At 41.8% G+C, this 19509-nt stretch overlaps 1 protein-coding gene across 10 annotated transcripts in view; it reads left to right on the forward strand.

The window, feature by feature from the left end:
- Nucleotides 1-19509, forward strand: part of LOC137428864 (xylosyl- and glucuronyltransferase LARGE1) — a 659931-nt gene that overhangs the window by 433742 nt on the left and 206680 nt on the right. For 2 of the 10 annotated variants that reach the window (XM_078777415.1, XM_078777446.1), the window contains exon 4: nt 6081-6211. The exons of 7 other annotated variants lie outside the window; for them this stretch is intronic. The gene's annotated coding sequence lies outside the window, so the exon portion shown is untranslated. Of the gene's footprint in view, nt 1-6080; nt 6212-13958; nt 14089-19509 lie in introns of all 10 variants that reach the window. One more of the 10 variants, XM_078777456.1, reaches the window with a different exon arrangement.

Consider the following 19509-nt stretch of genomic DNA (forward strand, 5'->3'; position numbering starts at 1 on the left):
GTGTCTTTACGTAGAGGCGCTTCAGCTCGGCTAGAGCCGTAGCGTACGTCCCAAGTCGAGAAATGTTCCGGAAAACAGTGTGATAGACCTTCGACTGTAACACGGACAGCTTTATCGCAGCGGTGGGCTCAGTTTCGTGAGCAGCAAAGTAATTCTCCAGCGTGTTGAGCCAGTGAGCGAACTCCGATGCTGATCCCTCAGCTTGAGGGTCGGCTCCGAGAATCGGTACCACGATCATCTTGTGGTCAGCCATTCCGGCGATCTAAATGATATTAAATGTCGTGAAAATCAAGCTCAGACACGACTTGACCTCTGGGTAGGTTTAATATCATTTAGATCTGCAGTACATCCTGTAAGAATACATGCATGCAACAGGCATTAAATCAGAGCATTTCATGAGCAGCAATGGTTGATTCAATATAACAATGGTTAGTGCAGCGCATTGTCAGCGCAGCATTTGGGGCGTACATACCATTCAAACTACTGGATTATGTCACAGTGAGTTCCGCTGAAGTGTCCGCGCGCCCCGGTTGTCCCGGGTCTTATAGACGCCCCCCTTCCGTAGCGAGCACCCCTGGGTTCACCTTGGTATAATTTCACTACACAACCAACCTACACTGTTCGACGTGCCTCCATAAACTTCCTCCATATATATATTGAGTGTTTTCCTCATCCACCCTACTCGCCAGACTTCGCCCCTTCAGATTACCACTTCTTGGGGCCACTTAAAGAGGCGCTTAGTTGAATCATTTTCCGATCCGACGAAGAGGTCCAAGAGGCGGTGCACGAATGGCTACACAAGCAGCCAATTTTTTTTTCTAGAGGAATCCAGGCCTTAGTAAAGCGCTGGAAAAATGCATTGAATGCAATGAAGATTAAATTGAAAAATAACAGTTGTTGCAGCACGTACACTACCGGTCAAAAGTTTTAGAACACCTCAATTTTTCCAGTTTTTATTGAAATTTACGCAGTTTAATGTCTCATTGTACTATGAAATTAAGCAGAGAACAAATAAACAATTGGAGATAAAAAAGAAATCATAGAATCATTTTGTTTAACAAAATTTAATTTTGACTCAGCAAAGTAGCCACCTTTTGCAGATATAACCGCCGAACACACTCGTGGCATTCTTTCTGCAATGGAAATCAAATATTGTTCGGAAAGTTCTTCCCAACACTGTTGCAGAAGTTCCCACAAATGTGTTGCACTTGTAGGGTGCTTTGCTTTCACCCTTCTGTCCAGTTCATCCCAAACCAGCTTGATGGTGTATAAGTCTGGAGACTGTGCTGGCCATTCCATGATTTGAAGCCTACCGTCTTGTTCTTTTCCTCGAAGGTAGTTTTGACATAGCCTGGAGGTGTGTTTAGGGTCATTATCTTGCTGTAGGATGAACCCCTGACCAACTAGGCGTATACCAGAGGGTATTGCATGGCGCTGCAAAATGCTGTGGTAGCCCTTTTGGTTCAGGGTGCCAGTCACTCTGTGCAAGTCGCCGACTCTGGATCGAGCAAAAGAGCCCCAGACCATCACGCTTCCTCCTCCATGTTTGACAGTTGGTGTCACACACTGAGGAACCATCCTTTCGCCGACTCGATGGCGTACAAAAACCCTGCGTGATGAACCAAAGATTTCAAATTTTGATTCATCGGTCCATAAGACCTTCTTCCAGTCTTCAGTAGTCCACTGGCGGTGCTTCATGGCCCAGGCAAGCCTCTTTTTCTTATTTTGCCATCTTAGCAATGGCTTTCTTACTGCCACTCGACCTGTCAAACCTGCAGCTCGAAGTCTTCTCTTCACAGTTGAAACTGAGACTTGCTTACTTCGACCAGTGTTAAACTGTGCTTGAAGTTGTTGTCCTGTGAGCCGCCTATCACACAAGCTGTTGACTCTCAGAAACTTGTCTTCTGATTCTATTGTGGCTTTGGGTCTGCCAGACCTCTTCCTGTCAGAGTTTCCTCCAGTTTCCAATGTACTACTTCCTGCAGTGCAATATTGTCCAAATAATGCTTCAGAGAGTGTAATAACAGTCTGTTCCAATACTGCTTTTATACAGACAGGGCGTTTGTAATCAAGTAATCAGCAGAGGTTGGGACACCTGTAGGAATTGTTTGCATCAACGTTCAAGGCTTAATTTACTTACATTGCTGCAGAACAGCTGTAAGTTGTTAACCCATTACTTGTTCCCTAAAGAAGGCCTTTTTTTACAATATAACTGTGCAATTTACATTATTTTCCTGTTATTGCTAACATAAACTTTTTTTTTAACCTCAAGCAGTTTACTGCTTACCTTTGTACCATTTCAGGTTATTCACTGGACATTAAACTGCGTAAATTTCAATAAAAACTGGAAAAATTGAGGTGTTCTAAAACTTTTGACCGGCAGTGTACATGCAATAAACAAGTTGTGAAAAATAATTTAAGGTTACTTATTGACTGCCCCTCGTATATGTAACGTTTTCTCAATGGATAGTAAGCTTAGTTTATGGGATTTGAACCTGGATATTATGGAATCTAAAGCTTTCAACGTCATCTGTATCTCTCCCAAAGAGACAAATGTGCAGGCTGCATGTGTTGCTCTCTCACCACAAACATTTTTTTGTCCTTTGTTTTCCTCCACTTTCTATTCTGGACTTGCCATTTGAGACTTCCACCCCTTCCCAGCCTCTCCAGGTCAGAAGCATTCTGCCATTACCCCCTCTTGTTAACCTCCAAAATCCAGACTTGCTGTTCACCTCCACTCCTTTGTTCCCTGTGGAATTTCCTCACCAAGTCACCGCAAGCCCAAATTTCCCTCCAGTGCTTCAATACTGCATTACACGAGCATCTCTTGTTATCTTCCATTTTGCACTTGTCATCTTTTCCCGCACTCATGAACCTCCCTGCACCTCGGCCTTTTACCAGCAGGAGAGGTCTTTGTTGCCATCTCTTCTTTTCTTTCTCTCTCTCTCTCTCTCTCTCTCTCTCTCTCTCTCTCTCTCTCTCTTCTTCTCATTTCCCATTTATTATTACTTGCAAAATCGAAGATTTTTCAAGTATATTGGTCGGTTGCGTTTGTCATTCTGTCTGTCTGTCCGTTTGTCTGTCTGTTTGTCACCGGCCTACAGGTCACAATTCAAAACCGATCGTCACCAACCTTCACCAAGTTGTATAGGTCGTCACAATTGAGAAGCTTATTGATTTTGAGGTCAAAGGTCATCTCGAGGTCAAATTTCTAAAATCGCCATTTTAAATCTGATTGACTTGAAAATTGAATAGCATTTGTATATTGAGTCACTAAATTGGGAAATGAAGTATTTTTGAGGTCAAAACGTCAAAGGTCAACTCAAGGGCAAATTTTAAAAATCATCAATTTTCATCTGAAAAGCCGTCAATTTTCAACCGATTGACTTGAAAATTGAACAGCATCTGCATATCGAGGCACTAAATCGGGAAACGTACTATTTTTGAGGTCAAAAGGTCAAAGGTCAACTCAAGATCAAACTTCCACAATAATCACTTTACATCTGAAAACCGTCAATTTTCATCCAATTTACTTGAAAATTGAACAACATTTGCATATTGCCTCACTGAATTGGGAAACCAACGATTTTTGAGATCAAAAGGTCAAAAGTCAACTGAAGGTCAAACTTCCATAATCATAATTTTTATCTGAAAACCCATCAATTTTCATCCGATTGACTTGAAAATAGAACAGCATTTGTGTGTTGCCTTACTGAATTGGGAAACCAACTATTTTTGAGGTCGAGGTCAAAGGTCAACTCAAGGTCAAACTTCTAAAATCATCATTTTTCATCTGAAAAATAGTCACTTTTCATCCTGTTGACCCGAGCTTTGATCAAGATCGTAAATTTTAATCTTCATGAAATGGACAATTTGCTGTATCAATGGAAAGTTTTTTTGGGGGGGGGGGGGGCGGATTTTGCAAGTATCGTGCTCCGCATGACGTCTTCTTGTTTTATCTGTTTATCTGTGCTCGACCGCTTCCCCTCCATGCCGCTCTCCATGTATTACCCTTCAATGTTCCATACTTCTTCTCTGAATCGAGATTTTGTATTCTGAAAACCTTATAAATCCAGCATCATTAGCTATGGATTCAGATTGTAATGCTAAACAAGCCAGAAATTTAACTTCTTTCATTTCCAGCTGTAATACTTGGCAGCACTGTTCTATAATTGATGGGACATGTGATGGATTTATCCACTTTTGTGGCAAAATATCTTCAGTTAAATAACAATACGTGCATTTAATTGCATACGTTCATTGTAGATACTTGTTATAGCGTAATGCTATGGTATTATCATAGCTGATTATGATATAAATGAACTTTGCATGTCTCTTGCCTAAACATACAGCGCAGGGAAAGGTTTGGCCAAAATAGTTTAAATGAACTCAACCCTTCTGATGCATTCAGAATACATCTTAATGCAAATGTAGCCTCTTGTGGCCGGTCTGCAGAGCTGCTGCCCCTAATTCCAGGGAAACCTGCTGACTGCCTGCAGTTGGCCTCCTGCATCAGCTATACTCTCATCCTTTCACTCTAACTTTTAAATTTTCTTTGGAATGTTGTTTGCAAGCTTTGCTTTATAACCTTTTGACATTTTTTGTATCCTATTATTCCTACATTTGTTTGCGTTATTTCTCGTTGCTTGGTATCATAAATTTAAGAACAGCTGCAACTACCTTTTTAGGGCATCTTATTGAAACTCGTAAATTTAAGTGAACACAGAAAGCAGAAAAACTGTTTTGTTGGTGGCCGAAGCAATTCTTTTTTGCAGGCCTCTTGTACTAGAGGTGAGAAATGCCTTGCTTAATTTTGTGAAATTGCAGTTGGCCTATGCTTAGATTTTACAGGTACTTTTAGAAGTAAATATTTGATGTTCTACAATGTTGTTCTTCCATTATTTTTAAGACATTCAAATTAAAAACAGGATGTTTTCATGCAATTATGTTCAAGTTAAACTTCTGAAAACATGTTTCTGCATGGGTCATGGTTGTGAATGCCTTCGATGAACCGTATTTAAATATTGATAACTCCCCCGTCTGACACTTGACCCTCGCATTCCGCACCAAGGCGGGACTTGAGGATGTTTCTTGTGTTGAGCGTGCCACTGTGAGTGACACGGTTGGATCAATCGCCGCCTCCCAGAGGCGTTGCTTCAGCAACCAAGCCCGAGCTCTGTTTCTCTTTGAGACCTTTTCACCAGGCCACGGAATGGGCCCTCGTTTGTTCTGCTTGCCGGACCGTTGATGGCCATGCTGCCCAGCTGATAAATGACAGCAGCTCTTCGAAAGTATAGAATGGAAAATTGCTCGATGCTATGGAGTGTGGGAGGTGTGTGGAGGCTTTGGTGTGTAGGTTCAGAAATTGAGGTGAAAATGTGAAGGAAGGTGGTGCTTTTAGGAACTTTATGGGGGATGGGAGGCCGTGGCAAAGAGAAGAAGAAACACAGAGTGAGAGAAGTATATTAAAATGTGGGATTAGGATGAAGCAGGAAAGGAAATCAGCAGCGCAGGCTAATGGGGAAGCATTGGGACACAAAAGATGTGGAAATAGAGCAGTGAAATTCGAGGGGTGTGACGGTTTAGTGGATATTTGGGGGACCTGCCATAGTGGGATACTTTCGGCTGTACTAACTGAAGCGACAGGAGTGTTTTGATTGATTGATTATTTCATTTGGCTCTGTTGTTGATTCCTACATGGCAATAAAATACAAGTGGATTGGCAGATAATGGGGATAAGTGTTTTTTGATATTTTATGACAAAGCGTTGCCTTCGAAGCCAAAAGCAGTGAAAGCATTCCGCTAATATTTTCAAAAAGACGCTCTGCGGGTAACATGCCAAGCCTTGCCCGAGTGGATGTTGCTTGGAGCCCAGGCATGTGGAGATAACTCACCTTTTGTTATGCTTACATACCTGGGAGCAGCCATTTTGGTGAGAGAAGGGTGGAGGGGTGGGCGGTGAGGGGAGGAGGATTGAAAACACTGACATAGGTGGGGGAGTGACCATTGTAGCTCATTGGCTAGGATGACCGCCTAATCCTCGGCCCATACACCATTGCACAAACTGCTTGATTCTTTAGGACCTACTGGAGCAAGTCACTGAGGACATATCATCGAGATCAACACAGCACAACGTGCCATTTTCCTGGACCTGTCCTCCCACACAGGTGTTTCACTGTCAAACCAAACTTTCATGGCGTACTGCGGATTGGTGAGTTTTGATGAAACTGTTACCAAGTAGCGTTTACTGATATAAGTAGTGGAATCACCATTAACGAAGGAGAAGATGCCAATTTTTCTTAATTATTATTTACTATTTGTTTGATTGCATTTGACAAGGTTTTTTTTATTGTTTTTTTTTTTTACTTTACATGACAAAACAAGAAACCTAAAACCTATGCAAGCATTCTGCAGGTGCTTCCATAACTTCATAAGATCACCAATACTTACAATCTTTTTTAGATGACTGTGCCGAGCTTGTAGCCGCACAGTTTGAGAGTGATCTTGACACTAGAAAACTTCCTGCTTTGGATTTTTGTTAGCCAAACATTTATTTAAACCACCATGGGTTTACACGAATACTTCAAAGTACATGATTTGAAAATTACATGAAAACATGATATCTGACTGTTTATAGTTGTAGTGAAGAAGACATTATACAAAATGTATTTGTGATTATTTTCCAACTCGTGTGGTCTCACCTTGTTATGAACACTGACACACACTGACACATACAGACACATACTGACACACACTGACACACACACAGATGCACACACACTGACACACACACACACACTGGCATACACTGACACACACTGATGCACAGTGACACACACACGCTGACACACACACACTGATACACACACACTGACACACACACACTGGCATACACTGACACACACTGATACACAGTGACACACACACGCTGGCATACACTGAAAAACACTGACATACAGTATATTGCCACATCCTGACACACATACACACACACATACACACACACACACACACACACACACACACACACACACACACACACACGCACTTTCTCTCTCTATTCCTTCTCAATGTATCCCTCTCTTTATTCTTTCTATTTATTTCTGTCGGTATATACGTATGTATACATACAAAATTAGGGTGGTCCTTATTTGTGGGTAAAAAAAATTTTGGTAAATGTTATCGGTCTGACCTTGCCAAAAGGCTCCATTTGCCACAAAAACACTCTGTTTAAAATATTTTTGAAAAATATCAATATTGAGAGGTCACCCAAGGCTCTTGAAGTTTTACCTTGAGCACTAGAGTCACGTGTTGGCATTAGCAGTTTCGATATGCGTGTCCATGTACCAATAAAAAACAAAATTGGCTCGCAAACATTCCCGGGTGTTACCTGAATCCACCGTAGTTGTATTTATTGAAATCAGTTAATCCGTTCTCAAGTTATAACACGACAAACAAACAGACAAACAAACAGACAGACGTGGCTCCTTTTACAATATAAGATATATATATATATATACATACATACACACAGTCACGTGAAAAAGTAAGTACACCCCATGTAAAGTTTTGATTTTTTCAACATATTTCAACATACAGCTATTTGATCTTCATTTCAACAATATTGATAGATAAAGGTGATATAATATAACAAATATCATGAAACATTTACATTTTGTAGTCCATTGTATAATTTAAATAAACATAAATGCAAATTTCGCATGTGGAAAAAGTAAGTACACCCTTTGCTCTAATAGGTGGTATTGCCCCCTTTGGCAGAAACAACCTCAAGTAGGCGTTTCTTACAACTGTCTAACAGTCTCTGATATCGACTGGGAGAAATTTTTGCCCACTCCTTCATGCAGAATTCTTTCAGCTGTGCGATGTTTGAGGGGTTTCTTGCATACACAGCTCGTTTCAAATCCCCCTGCAACATCTCGATGGGATTTAGATCCGGGCTTTGACTTGGCCATTCCAGAACCCTCCATTTCTTTCTTTTCAGCCATTCCTTGGTGGATTTACTGGTATGTTTAGGGTCATTGTCATGTTGCAAGATACACCTTCGGTTGAGCTTCAACTTTCTGACAGATGGCCTCACATTATCCTCAAGCAAGTACAATGAAGAATTCATAGTGGATTATATGATGGTGAGCTGCCCAGGCCCTGATGCAGCAAAGCTGCCCCAAACCATAATATTTCCACCACCATGCTTTACAGTTGGTATCAGGTTCTTGTGGTCAAATGCTGTCTTTGGTTTTCGCCAAACATGTCTTCTGGTACTGTGGCCAAATAGCTCTACCTTTGACTCATCTGTCCAGAGCACATTGTTCCAGAAGTGCTGGTCTTTGCCTCGGTGTTCATTGGCAAACTTTAGTCTTGCCCTGATGTTCTTTCTGGACAGCAAAGGTTTCCTCCTGGCACACCTCCCATGTTGATCAAAATTGTGCAGCCCTCTTTCTGATGGTAGACTCGTGCACTTTGACATCAACAGTGGCAAGAGCTACCTGGAGGTCCCATGATGACATTCTGGGGTTCTTAGAGACTTCTTTAAGCATCTTGTGGTCTGCTCTCGGGCTGAACTTGCTGGGGCGGCCTGGCCTGAACAAGTTGGCAGTTGTTTGGAATATTCTCCACTTGTAGATGATCTTCCACACAGTCGAATGATTGATTTTAAATTGTTTGGAAATCTTTTTAAATCCCTTCCCAAACTTGTAGGCATCTATAACCTTCTTTCTGAAGGCCTCAGAGAGCTCTTTTGATCTTGGCATGGTGACACCGCACACTTCAACAACATTGAGCAAACCAAACGAAATGCTTGAGGTTTAAATGAAACAGGTTCCTTCAAGATCCTCTCTAACGATGTTCCAATCATTTGCACCTGAGCTGGTGCACCTGATTCTAATTTTAGGTATTTGAAGTAGTGATAAATGTAGGTCTGTGAAGAGGAAGGTTGATGATGTGATGCTGTGAAGTTGTGATTGATGCTGTGAAGAGGAACAGGTTGAGATGGTTTGGTCATGTGTTGAGGAAGGATGAAAGTGACTGGTTGAGAAGAGTGATGGAAATGAATGTAGAAGGAAGTAGAAGACGGGGAAGACCGAGAAAGACTTGGCTAAAGATGGTGGAAGAAGAAATGCGGGCAAGGGGGTTAACAAGGAGAGATGCAGAAAATGGGGCAAAATGGAGAAGATTGTCATGGGGACCGCAAGGCTAACCCCCGCTCTAGCAGGGAAAATGGCCTTTAAAATGCATGTTGTTGTTGTTGTTGATAAATGTAGGGATGTACTTACTTTTTCCACATGCGAAATTTGCATTTGTATTTATTTAAATTATACAATGGACTACAAAATGTAAATGTTTCATGATATTTGTTATATTATATCACCTTTATCTATCAATATTGTTGAAATGAAGATCAAATAGCTGTAAGTTGAAATATGTTGAAAAAGTCAAAACTTTACATGGGGTGTACTTACTTTTTCACGTGACTGTATATGATCCTGTCACCGAGTTTGAGATGATGTTCTTCTGTAATGCTTTGGAAGTCAAATATCTATTGAGAATCATTTGGTGTGTGTGTGCGATTTAAGACGTCATAAGAATCGCAAGTCCCTTTCACAGACTTCCACTGGATTGGTGTCTGCATACAGGCCAAAATTCATCGGCAAGGCTTACCTCCCAGCGCAGTGCGGAGGCTTGACAAAACATGAAATAGCATGATATAAAGTCCGTGGAAAGTTACCCTATTTTCTTTTTCTTATGTGGTCGAGGAATTTTCAACCATCGTCAAGTCAAGAACGAGAGTTATTGATATTACTGACATTACAGATTGGGTGTTCAAATGAAAATTGGAGAAAACCAAGCCCATCAGGCCTTGTTACCACTGATGGGATGGAGTTGTACCCATGACTGCCACCATGCAGGTTGTTTGTACGCTACGCTCCAACACCCTGAGCACTAGAGAATACCAATATGTTGGGAAAATCGCTGGGGTATAAGAGACGATGGAAAAGCAATTTGGGGCCAATTGGAATTCACAAGAACTTAATCAAGTGATTTACTTGGAAAGCAATGTGATTTGAGGGTAACTTGTTCTTGGCTATGAGTTTCGACATCGCGTTCCTCCATACTGACATCCTGCACCAGCTTCCTTAGAGACCGAATAGATTCATTGTGATCCATCGCGAACCTTTTGTGAGTCAATTTGATAAAGTTGTTGTATCTACAAGGGAACTTGATTTGGAATTTATTTTTTTCTGATTATTTTACGAAAATACCAAAAGCTCTTTTTGAAGAAATTAGACTTTCTCAGGTGAACCTTTTTTTTGTCTTTTGCCTATTTTTTTATTTGTTTGTTTTGACTTTATTTCCAACTGTATCGTCGTGTATCATGTATTGTGTATGTGTGTATGTGTATCGTGTATGTGTATTGGTGGTCGGCATTGTTTTGAAATTTTACAACTTGCTATAAATGTTTTCAACTTTGTCTTTGATTCCGTTTGTTTTCTATCTCTCTTTTTACCTTAGACGTGTCACAGGTCCACAAGAGCTCTGCATGGTTGTTGGTGCTTTTGTTGTTGTTGTTGTTGTTGTTGTTGTAGTTCATGTTGTGGGTCGATTTTTGAAATGTGCACCCATTGGTAGGACAGCTGCTGGACCCCACCCAAATTTGTTGCTTGCCTCCACCACCTTGGACCCAGACGACATAATATGGCTGCCATCTTGGTTTTTTTGGTGGGCCTAAGACATCAGGCATGTACGACTCTATTGATTATCCAATGCCCAGATTTGTTTCATCAGATTTCCTTTGGCTTTGTTTGGGTCGAGTTTTACCACGATGAGGAACCCCAAAAATCGAATTAATGTTGAATAAAAATAATTTGTGAGCTTCAATCAAGCACATAGCATTGCGTAGTTTTTGAACGGTCCCATATTTAGGTCAATCAATGTGACGAATGAGCTTCTTTTGATATAACTGTGGTGGAGGGTGACATGGATGAGGTGTCGAGTTAATGTCGAGTTAAATAGCGCTTATTCATGATTGTTGAGTCAATCTTTAAAATTAAAATAAAACTTTTTTATTTGTGATGTGAATGTTAAAAATATAATGAAAATAAAGTCTTGTAAAAGTTATCCTATTAATTGTAGCACATTTCCTCTTGTTAAAGAGATATTTGATTTTAAATTCATTCCTTATCTTTGGAAATATGGCTTTCACAAATGAGTGTGAAAAACTTTTCCCTTTACAAAAAAGTTTAATCGCCAAAAAGATTATTTTTTTCCATCAAAAGATATCTCACTCACTACTGGGAAAATGTGTGACTGGCTGGAAACTACATTTAAAAGGACTAACATATTGTCACGTCTGCCTTGTAGTGAAGACCTCAGGGTGACGGATGACCAAAACGAACTTTAACTCCGATGCGTATACCCCAAAATATGGCGGTGTTATCTCTTTGGCACGTGCGGGGGAGGGATACCGAGGTCCTTACCTGCACGGATGGACACGATGGGGGTTTATCCGAACTCACGAACAAATAAATGTACAAGACAGGCACGACAAAGAAATGCAATAAATAATGGGTTTAATGAAAACTAGGGCATGCCCGTACTATATCTATATCTAAAATTATATCCCCCCCCTCTATTTACATGAAATGGTTTGGTCCAAAGCGAACGGCTTGCGAGTGGTGACAATCCCCCCCCCCTCTATTTACATGCAATGGTTTGGTCCAAAGCGAACGGCTTCCGGAGTTTGGTAAAGAAATCGCCATCGCGTGCACAAACGCGCAGGAAAGCGAATGAATCGCAAATTCGTTTTTATTAGTTGTAAAACATAGTTTAACGCCAACATAGTTTGCAAACGTGAAATAAATGAATACGCTCTCAAATGTGCCATCCGAGGCAGAGTGTGTCCGCCACGTTCGGCACACGCGATCGTTCGCTGCTCTCTGATTGGTTGAATCGTTTTTTGGACATAGCTCGGTAAGTAATTGTCCGATTAATATGAAACCTTGAAAAGGCACATCCTCGGGTCCCCAGCAATATACCTGGCAAGTTAAAAGTATATCGGACCCGTGGTTGTCGAGAAACAGCGGTCACAGACAAACGTACAGACAGAGATTACTGGAATTATAGATAGATAATGCAGGCAATAAAAATGAATGCACGGTAAACTAAAATTCCTAAATGAGGGACCCTCCATATAGACTCATATACAGACACAGGGAGAAATAAAATAAAAGAGAATGGTGTGGTGAGGTGGCCGATACTCAGCCTGCTCCAACAAGCGCGGGTGGTCCCTGAGTCTCCGCGAGGGAGCGCACAAGATGGCGTGAATCGCCACATGGCACCCTAAGCCGTGAAGCGGCGGAAACCCGTCCTCCTCCTCCGGTCGTTCCACGCGCCACAAAGCTCCACAAAGCTCCCCTCACGATAGCAACTCTATCCCGAACCGCTCTTGCCCAGCCTTTTCTTTCACAAGTGCGCACGAGCCAATTTTGTAATCTAAAAAGTGGACGAAAGGCATATTCCAACACTACATAATTAATAGACTATGTAATTAATAGATAGTACGCAACCAACATTCAAACAGTACGTAATTAATAGATATATAGTCACACGGCTTCATCGCCTCACCACCTCACAGCTTCACGGACCATGTTTTTCAGTTATATATATATATATATATTTTTTTTTGCAGTAAAAAGGGTAATTTCTAATTAAAGTATTCAGTTAGATCACAGTTGGGCTAGCGTTGGGCTAGCGGCTAGGGTGGTGTTGGCCTAGCGGCTAGGGTGGTGTTGGGCTAGCGGCTATGGTGCCGGCTTAGGATCCAAGGATCCTGGGTTCGAATCCCGGTCGATTGCTGAATTAACGCCAGGGGGGTTGACTCAGCCTGTCATCCTTCCGAGGTCGGCTAATTGAGTACCAGTTCACTGGTAATTCCCTGTTTGTCGTTAAAAGGCGGCAAAAAGGGTTGGTGTCAGGAAGGGCATCCGGCCGTAAAACATTGCTTCAAAAAGGGGACCGAAAAACAACAACAACCACGGTTCCCGAAAAAAGGCCAACCCCCGCTTTGCGGGGAAAAATGGCCTCTAAAGGTGGTTATATATTTTAGTTACATCACAGTAAAAAGGCAGTTATCAGATGCATTGGATATGTACAGTCGTTTGCCAAAAATATTGGCACCCTTGCACTTTTTTCAAATAACTCACAATTTTCTCTAAAAATAAGTTGAAATTGACGAAAGTATTTGGTCTCCACAATTCTTTATTTCACTGTCAACATTACAGAACCTTTGTTTTTGATTCAGAACGTAATATATCCTTATAAATCAGAAAATAAAAAGAAATGGCATTGACAAAATTATTGACATCCTCGACTTAATATTTGGTAGCACAGTCTTTGGACAAAATAATGCAGTCAAGTGCTTCCTAAAGCCATGAATGAGCTTCCTACAATTCTCTACTGGCAGTATGGCCCACTCTTCTTGTGCAAACTGCTCCAGTCCTCCCAGATTTGAAGGGTGCCTTCTCCCAACTGCTGTTTTCAGATCTCCCCACAGGTGTCCAATGGGATTTACATCTGGACTCATTGCTGGCTACTTCAAAACAGTCCAGCGTTTTGTCTTGAACCATTCCTGTGTGCTTTTTGAAGTGTGTTTGGGGTCATTGTCCTGTTGCAAGACCCATGACCTTCGACGAAGACCCAGATTTCTGACAATGGGTTGAACATTGTGCTCCAAAATGCCTTGGTAATCTACTGATTTCATGATGCCATGCACACATTCAAGGCTCCCAGCGCCAGAGGCAGCACAGCAACCACAAAACATCAGTGAACCTCCTCCATGTTTGACTGTAGGGAAGGTGTTCTTTTCTTTGAACGCATTATTTTGTTTTCTATAAACGATGATGCGCTTCATCAAAAAGCTCTAATTTGGTCTCATCTGCCCACAGGACATTTTCCCAGAAGGATTTTGGCTTGTTCAGGTGTGTTTTGGCAAACTCCAGTCGGGCTTACTCAGCAGTGGGTCCTCCTGGGTCTCCTACCATAGAACCCCCTTTCATCAAGTTGGCAACGAATAATGTGAGTTGAAACTATCGTACCTTGTGTCTGAAGGTCAGCTTGAATCTGTTTGGTAGTTAATCAAGGTGCTTTCTCCACCAATCAAACAATCCTTTGCTGCAATCTTCAATCAAGTTTTCTCTTGCGGCCACATCCAGGGAGGTTGGATACAGTGCCATGGGTCTTAAACTTCCTGATAACATTGTGTACGGTGGACCCAGGAGCATCAAGGGCTCTGGAGATGGACTTAGAGCCTTGAGATTGTCCATGCCTGGCTACAATCTTGTGTCTGACCTCCTCAGACAATTCTCTGATTTTATATCTTTTCTCCATGCTCATTGCGGTACACACAGTGACACAAAACAGCAGAATACCTACTTTTCTCTTTTCAAACTGGTTAAATGAGTGGTTTTTATATTGCAGGCATCTGTAACTCACCACAGGTGAGTTCAATTCCAAAGTAACGGAGAATCGCCTGTTTGAAATCTAATTATTTCTAACAACTTCTAAAAGGTGCCAATAATAGTCAGGGCCATTTATGGATTTCTGTGTGGAATAAACTTAGATTTAGTGATTTTTTAAAGCTTTTTTTGCTTTGTTCTAGCGTAAACCAAAGAAATACATAAGTGGACAGCAAAATGTTTTTTTCATTTCAACAATTTTCTGGAAGAAATGGTGAATTATTTGAAAAAAGGGCAAGGGTGCCAATATTTTTGGCCACGACCGTATATACATACATATATATATATATATATATATATATATATATATATATATATATATATATATATATATATATATATATATATATATATGTATACTAGCGAGGTACCAGTGGGGACCCGAAAGCAAACAACGAATGCTGAAGCAGTGAATCCATGGAACTGGAATCCATGGAACCAATAAATTCCACATTCCTGTGGCACCTTCAGTCGCACATCAGATATGGACAGCAGGTTTGTGAAAGACTTGGGTTAAAAAAACAGCGAATGGGAAACCAGGAACCAATAAATTCCACATTCCTGTGCCACCTGTAGTCAAATATCAAGCATGGACAGCAGAATAGCGAAGGACTTCCACGAAAAACGTACCCGTTTGAATGGTTCTATACCAAGTCAATGACGAATCTGCATATAGTGATCTGTGAATGTCACGGTTAGAAAGTAGAAACCCTCACGTCACTTTGTCATTCACTTGAACTCAATATCTCTATTTTCATTCCAAACAGCATAACTCCAATCACAAACTAGAACGCCACTCAGTCAAGAGCATACCTCTGCCAAGTTGGCCATATCACTCAATGGTGAAGAATCACCAAAATTGAATCTTTTCTTCCTTGACACACACAACCTGTCCAACAAGTTTCGTCCAAATCCATCCATACCTTTTTGAGATATCCTGCTATGTATCGTTTTGGCCCTGTCTCCCAATGATGAAGAATCACTTCATATAATTAAATAATTCTCATATCCGAATCCATATTCAGATCTTCACCAAAATTGAATCGAATCGTCCTTGTCAGACAATCAACCGGTCCACCAAGTTTCGTCCAAATCCGTCAACAACCTTTTGAGATATCCTGCTATGCATCGTTTTTGGACCTGTCTCCCAATGGTGAAGAATTACTTTTAAAATTCTAGTAGCCGAATCCGCATCTTTACCAAAATCTAATCATTTCGTCCTTGTCACATACGCTACATCTCTGCCAAATTTCGTCCGAATCCATGCATACGTTTTTGAGATATTTTGTTCACAGACAAACGGACAGACACACGGACAGACAAACAGATAGGGGTGAAAACATAACCTCGATCCACCTTTGTAGTCCAAGCCATTTAGCCCAAATATGGGGCCAGATAGGAAAAAACTGCAACACTACATATCAGTGCGAAATTGTATGCAGTAATATATACCAGATAACATATCAAAAGTCTAAAGCTCTAAAAATATGGGGTGTCTGTCAAAATCACTGGTACATGGACCCCCCTTTTCATCCTTTTGCGGTACGATTTGTTCACATTTTGCGATACATTCCGAGCACATGGTATATAATTATACTTTTAATATCAGGAATTACAGCATGTTACAGCCCCAGTACGGCCCGTACGGAACAAAAAAATAAGCACGTAAACAAAATTCCCAATAGCTAAATACTGATCACTGATATGCAAATACATGAATCACTTGTCATGACTGTTTCAGAATTATGGCACATTTTGTTGATTAAAATCACAAACTCATAATAAAATCACATATAGAGAAACTAATAATACTGACTCATAAAATACTGTCGGAAGTCAAGGATTCGCTTAAAAGTAAAAAAATGTCCACAATTAACTAATTCAGCTGCATGTAACAGTCTATAACAACAGTCCACTACCTAATCATCATTTTCCTCGTCATCGTCGTCGCTGAAACTGTCCAGGACGGAGTTGGTGCAGCCAGATCCACGGCACTGACCACAAGCAGGAGAACACTCCAAGTTGTTCTTGCGGCATGTACACCGTGCGGAACCACAATCGGTCGAACAGTTGCACCGGATAACATTCAACAAATCCTGAGGTGCTGGAGGGAGGTCGGTCATAACAGGAACAAGATTGCCGTCGCTCATTCTCCAGCCCCAATCCACTGGTTGTAGGCTGTTGTTTCCTTTCCACTGCTGTATTTGCAGATACACCCGTCTGCTGTGATATCTCGCTGCAGCAGATGTGGGCGGTAAGGTCTGTGGGAGTATCTTCGAAGTCTTGACTGCGACCTGTTCACAAAACCGCTTGTACCTGAGGGAATCCAAACTTTCATCAGGTTTACCCTTGTAGAGACACACGAGTGCTATCTCTCCTGCAGCCTCGACCACATCTGGTGATGCATCCTCAGCCAAGAACTGTTGGGATTGAGTTTGGAAGAGTGTGCTCATCATGAATTTCTTCAGTGACGCTCCTTTGCCAAGGCCATACAGTCGAGACGTCGTGTCACATCCCAATACTGCGTGTATGAATAGGATGCTTTCACACACAGCTGCACCTAGCTGACGTTTCATGGACTTCACATTCCAGATGTGGTTTGGTTTTGTAGTGGATTTTGCCTGACTATACATAAACAAGTCGTGTGCTTCTAGGTTTGCGTAGAAGCAGAGTAGGACGATCAGATCTGTGTCTTCTCCTATAAGGGCTGTGTTCCTCATGTTCGCCGAACTGACTGCGGTCTGGACGATTAGCAGGTCAGCATCTTCCTGGGAATGATGGGTCTGGCATCCAGAAAGCCAGAGGTATCTGCTCAACATGTTGATGAAGTTCTGTTTGTTGTTGAGGTTTCCCAGGAAGATGTCTTTCTTCATGGTCAACTTCATGTCATCAGTGAAAGTCACTTCTGGTCCACCTCTACCTGCTGCTCGCCTCTGGTGGGTCATGTGCTTGGTTGATTGACCAAGATATCCATCAAATATTACGATGGCCTTTCCGTACTTTCTTGTAACATAGTCACAGTGGAGCATGCAGATCTCTCGATATGTTGGTGAACCACGTGGCCATGGTATACGGTGCAGCAGACTTCCACCATCCAAGACATACTGGATTTCGCTGATTGACTCTATGGTACCTGGTTCAAGTTTAGACCAGATAGCATCTCCGAGTACGGACTTCTGGGCTTCACGTAGCATCAGCTTTTCATCAAACAGCGCAGGTGGATGAGGGCATAACTCAAAGCGAAACATCTCTTCCTTATCTTCAGCAGATTTTGAGATGATGATGGGACGCTGGAATAGCAGTTCTGGGTCTATCTGTACCTGGTCTTTACCAACTCGCACAGATGATCTGGCCTTCAGAAATGTGGTGGCTTGGGCTTTGCGCTTGAACGTGTAGTGGACAACTGACTGATTTGTAATGGAGTGCATGATCTTGTCTCCAATGAGCTTGGCATTGTTGACATCAACCTTACTGCCAGCGTTGACACCAGTCATTATGTTCCTGAGGGATGGATGACACTTGAAAGGATTTCTGTCAACTAGAGCGACCTGTAGTGTACTTGTATCTTGCATGTCGCGATGCTGCCTGGTTTTGCCCATCTCTTTGTTCTGTTCACCTGTGCTGTACTTCACTCCAGTGAGCTCTTGCATCGATCTGTTCGTCTCCGAACAAGCCGGCATGGACAAAAGCCACGTTAACCGTTGTTGCTCTGTCATTCCTCTTCCTCTTGTTAACCCCCCGCTGGTCTTCATACTTCTCATGAGTACTTGCTCAATCATCAGGTCTGAGGAAATTCCAGCCCAAGCTCTACTACTTCTTCGGGCGACATGGAAGCCCTGAGTAAACTTACGGTGCACATCTGGATCGTCCTGTTCTAAGCTGTGCATTATTTGCAGGTAAATCCTGGCAGACTTAGCATAGAGTGAATGACCTGAGGCTGCTACATATGGTAACATATCAGATACAGCTTCGAGGTGCAGGGACCAGTTTCCCATACGCTCGGCTTTGATGAATTTTCTTAAGATCTTCACCATATCCATATACTGTAACCACAGTTTCGCTGTTCGGTCTTTGGTCAATGATTCTGTCTGTGTTTGAAAGACTTTGCTGATCTTGTCAAGGATTGGATCACTTGCTACATCGTTGGAAGATCGTGTGCCTTTCATCAACGCATCATACAGGGTCCTTGCTTTACTCACATCTGGATGAATCACATCATCATCGGCCAAGCCACTCATTGCATCTTCATCCCGAACTGGCAAGTCTTCTGCAGTTCTGTATTGTGTTCCTCCAAGAGGATCAGACAGGAGGAGTGCATTCAGGACAGCATCCAGGAGGATGTGTGCCCGTACAGCCCTGGAAATTGCTTTTCCTGTTAGGATGTGATCCACTGCATTTGGTGCGTATATGAGTTCTAGCAGCTCCTTCAACCCAGAACCACCCATGAGGTGCCCTATGCTGCCAAGGAAGCTCATTTCCATATGAAAGGCACCTAGCCTTACCACAATACGTCGCATGGGGCTTCCATCTGGCTCCGAGAGAATGATCGCCAATGCCTTCCACCATAGTGGCTGATCAAAGGTGATGATGGTAGGTACATCATGTTGTTTAGCATGTTGCGCAATGTAGTTGAGAGTGGAGTAGTTGCATGTAGTGTCGCTCGAGCTCAAATCAATCATTGGGAGAAACCGGACAGATTCATTGCAGAACACACACGAATTGGCCGCCATTCTTCAGGGTTGGATTACCTGCAAATATAGAAAAGTTGAATATACTATTACTGTATGTTATTGCCAATAGACCTAAACATACCAAATACATGTCATTGATGGGATTAAAAACTAAGATATATATGGTTCACAAACAAATAATGATGTACCGTCGCTTGCTGTGGAGTGAGCAGTCTTTGTAAAACGGGGTGTGGTTAAATAAGACACTAAAACAGTAAAAACTTCACTTATATATACAATATTGTACAGTA

This window comes from Myxine glutinosa, chromosome 1 (genome assembly GCF_964187855.1).
Source record: "Myxine glutinosa chromosome 1, kmMyxGlut1.1, whole genome shotgun sequence".
NCBI classification, from domain to species: domain Eukaryota; kingdom Metazoa; phylum Chordata; class Myxini; order Myxiniformes; family Myxinidae; genus Myxine; species Myxine glutinosa.